The 4,554-nt window shown below is 41.6% G+C and overlaps 1 non-coding gene across 1 annotated transcript; it reads right to left on the reverse strand.

The window, feature by feature from the left end:
* Positions 1-2,445: 2,445 nt before the first annotated feature.
* Positions 2,446-2,552, reverse strand: LOC130978468 (small nucleolar RNA R71). Its single transcript, XR_009086110.1, has one exon. It is a non-coding gene; the product is annotated as a small nucleolar RNA R71 (small nucleolar RNA).
* Between the last annotated feature and the right edge of the window lie 2,002 nt (positions 2,553-4,554).

A 4,554-nucleotide genomic window follows, 5' to 3' on the forward strand; every position in this document is an offset into this window, starting at 1 on the left:
AGATTAATGAAGTTCTATTTTCTTTTATTCAATTCTCTATCTTATTCTTATTCCAAGATATTCATTCGTACCCAAGAACATGATGAATGTGATGAGCTAATAACTCTCATCATCATTCTCACTTATGAGCGCGCGTGATTGACAACCACTTACGTTCTACATGCAACACAAGCTTGAATGTGTATCTCTTAGATTCCCCAACAGAATCTTCGTGGTATAAGCTAGATAGATGGCGGCATTCATCTGGATCCGGAAAGTCCAACCTTGTCTGTGGTGTTCCGAGTAGGGTCCTGGGAATCCGGAAAGTCTCACCTTGTCTGTGGTATTCCGAGTAGGATTCCGTTCATGAATGACTGTGACGTGCTTCAAACTTTAACCTGCTGGGCGTTAGTGACAAACGCAAAAGAGGGATTCTATTCCAGTAGGAGCGGGAACCAACCGGTGATTGGCCGTACTGTGACAGAGTGCGTGCATTAGCTTTCACTGCGAGGATGGGATGTAGCTATCAACCATGGGTGATGCCTCCAGACTGGTTAGCTGTGCGAGTGACAGCCGCACAGGTTATTTCCCCGAGAGGAATGAAAGTAGCCACAGCTGATAGTGAACCCCTATACAAAGCTTGCCATGGAAAGGAGTAAGAAGGATTGGGTAGAAGGAATAGGAGAGCAGGCGTCCTAGAGCTCTACAGCATCTCCATTCCGCTTATCTGAAATTCCTACCAATGAATCTACATAAGTATTTCTATCCCTTTTATTATTCCTTTTTATTTATTATTTATTCCAATAACCATCAATCAATTTTATCCTCCTGACTGAGATTTACAAGGTGACCATAGCTTGCTTCATACCAACAATCTCTGTGGATTCGACCCTTACTCACGTAAGGTTATTACTTGGACGACCCAGTACACTTGCTGGTTAGTTGAACGGAGTTGTGAATTCCAATAAAGAAAACCTCACACAGGTGCTGCCCCTTAGAAGCCTTCATCTCAAAATAATTAGAACATGGCAGTGCCATAATAATAATTCCATACAAAGACAAACAACTTGAACAGAATAGTGATCACAATTTCGTCCACCAGTGAGCCAAGGAATTGGGATCCAATCATATAAGATTGCCAAGCAAAATACAATGAATGCATTGGTTGAGGAGGAGATGAACATTTTGATTCGGAGATTTCAATATCTCCTAACCCCAATGAACTCCCCATTTCTGATCTCCACTTTCTATTTACATTCTGCAACTTTCAATTCATGCCATCACCCCAATTCCCTTTTTAATTTCAGCAATTTAACTTTTAGCACTTAATTTCTCGCAATTTAAGATTCTGCTAATTTCATTTCCTTGCAATTTACATTTCCCGCCAATTTACTTTACGCAATCCACATCCAATTCTTGATTTCGCTCAACTAACCAAACTTCTAATTCGAATTGCTCACTCAACCAATCCTTGTGGGATTCGACCTCACTCTATTGTGAGTTTTTACTTGACGATAACCGGTGCACTTGCCGGAAGGAATTTTGCCTATCATGCAATTTCCTTAATCGTAGCTATACTCAGTTTATAGCTCATCAAGTTTATGGCGCCGTTGCCGGGGATTGGTTTTCGATTGACAATTCTCAAATTGGAAGTTAACTAGATTGAGCATTTTTCTTGTTTTTGTTAATTCAGTTCAAGTTACTTGTTGAATTTTAATTCCTGCACTCTGTTATTTGATTTTTCTTTCTTTATGCCTTTAAATTCAAGCAACTAACTCACTGACCCACTAACTATTTGAATTAATTCCTCAACTGCTCTAACCATACTCTTCCATTAACCAAGAGTATTCCACTTGTTTGTTGTTTGTGGTGTGTTCTTGTATGACAGGTAGGAGAGGAGAGGCATCAACTCCTCCATATACCAAACCAGAGAGGACCCTTCATAGACGTAGAAGGGAAGCAAGAGGGAAGAGAGTACTGAGAGAAGAGGAATCTGAAGGAGAATCGGAGGACAACTTTGAGGAAGCTCTAGATCTCAACATGGATAGAGAATTTCACAACCATGAGAGGGTTGATGGAAACAATGCCATTCCTGAGAGGAGGGTTCTTGGTTCATACATAAACCCAACTTCTGGGAATTGTGGTAGCAGCATTCAGAAACCACCCATTCAGGCCAACAATTTTGAACTCAAACCACAGCTAATATCACTGGTGGAGAACCATTGTTCATTTGGTGGGAGTGCTAGTGAAGATCCCAACCAACATCTCACAAAATTCCTGAGAATTTGCGATACTGTGAAGTCCAATGGAGTCCAGGATGATGCCTATAAACTGCTCTTGTTCCCATTTTCACTTAGGGACAAGGCAGCTAAGTGGTTGGAATCATTCCCAAGGGACAGCCTAACAACCTGGGATGAGGTGGAGAGCAAGTTTCTGGCACGTTTCTACCCCCCACAAAAGGTCAATAGGCTTCGATCTGAGGTTCAAACTTTTAGACAACAAGATGGTGAGACACTCTACGAGGCATGGGAGAGATTCAAAGAATTGACAAGGAAATGTCCACCAAATATGTTCCCTGACTGGGTGCAATTACATATTTTCTATGATGGACTTTCTTATGAATCAAGGAAGGCTGTAGACCATTCATCAGGAGGTTCATTGAACAGGAAAAAGACTGTGGAAGAAGCCATTGAAGTGATTGAGACAGTGGCTGAGAATGAGTACTACTATGCTTCAGAGAGACACAACACCAAGGGAGTCATGGAGCTGAACCATGTTGATACAATTCTAGCTCAAAACAAGGTGTTTGCCAAGCAACTAGCAGAGCTCACAAGGAAACTAGACACAAAGCAAGTGGCTGCAATACACACACAAGATCAAGAGGAAGTAAGCATTGAAGAAGGTGATTGGGAAGAGGCCAACTATGTGGGAAATCAACAAAGGCAATCATATGATCCACATTCCAACACTTACAACCCAGGATGGAAAAACCACCCAAACTTTGGGTGGGGAAACCAGCAAACCCAACCACAAAACCATAAACCTTACAACCACAACCAACATAACAATTCCACATACCAAAACTCCAACCAAAGATCATACCAAGCCACACAAAACACTTACTCCCAACCACCATATCATGGCCAAATTAATCAACCTGCCCAATCCAATCCGAACCAACAATTTCAAGATCAATTAAACAGGATAGAAGGAATACTAGCAAACATGGGTCAAGACATAACCGAATTGAAAGCCTTTAAGGAAGATGTGAGATCGACCTTAAGGAGCCATGGTGAAAAACTCAAGTGGATGGAGTCTCGAGTAGGAGAGCTATCTCAACAGGCCCCCAAATCAACCGCAGTGTTCCCTAGTGACACAGAGAAGAATCCTAAAGGGGAACAAAAGGGAGTGAGATGGGAAGAATGCAAGGTCATCACCATGTTGAAGGAAGTCTCAGAAGAAGAAGGAATCAGACCCTCAGAAAAGGAACCAGAAATCTTGAAGGAAGGTGTGGAAGAAGCTAAGCAGGAAAGTGAAACTGAGCAAGCCAAAGAATTACAAAAGGAAGGCATGCTAGGAACATACCAACCAAAAGCACCATTTCCTCAAAGGTTAGGAGGAGGTGAAAAAGGGAAAACATATTCAAGGTTCTTAGAGACATTTAAGTCTCTCCACATCAATATTCCCTTTCTTGAGATCCTCCAGCAGATGCCTACACATATCAAGTATTTGAAGGAATTGCTGAGCAAGAAAAGAGTTTTGAAGGGAGAACAAACTGTAATAATGAACAAAGAATGCAGTGCACTCATCAAGAAGGATATGGTCTCTAAGAAAACAGACCCAGGAAGTTTTCATATCCCCTGCATCATAGGGGAAACAAAAATTGACAGAGGATTCTGTGATCTAGGAGCTAGCATAAATGTGATGCTTCTGACTCTTATGAGGAGGCTACAACTGAATGAGGTGAGATCCACTGATGTAATCATACAACTGGCTGACAAAACTCAAAAACAAGCTGAAGGGGTAGTTGAGAATGTGCTGGTGAAAGTGGGAAATTATTTTTTCCCCACAGACTTTGTCATTGTGGACATGGAGGAAAGCTACCTACATCCTATCATTCTGGGAAGGCCATTTCTAGCCACTGCTAGAGCACTCATAGATATAGAATAAGGAGAGCTAATATTGCGAGTACATGATGAACAGCTCATTTTCCATGTTTTTAAACCTGCATCTGAGCCTGAACCAGAACCTGAAAAGCCTAAGGATGATAGTAACCATCTGTGTTTGGAGGAAAGCAATCCAGCAACTGAAACTCTGAAACAATCCTTGAAAGGCAAACAAGAATCGCAAGAGTTAAAGCCACAACAATCAATAAAAACAGCTCAGAAGGACCCTCCTGTCATAAGGGTCAATGAAGAAAGCCTCAAGAAAGAGGGAAGAATTGTAAAGAAATTGCCAAGAGGGTGGAGAAACAAGAAAATTCCCACTGAAGGTTTCTCTCCGGGAGATAAAGTAATATCAAGTCATTATTTGCCAATCCCACCTAGCCTCAAACCCATTCCTTCTCAGCTCCCT

This window comes from Arachis stenosperma, chromosome 4, assembly GCF_014773155.1.
Source record: "Arachis stenosperma cultivar V10309 chromosome 4, arast.V10309.gnm1.PFL2, whole genome shotgun sequence".
NCBI lineage: Eukaryota > Viridiplantae > Streptophyta > Magnoliopsida > Fabales > Fabaceae > Arachis > Arachis stenosperma.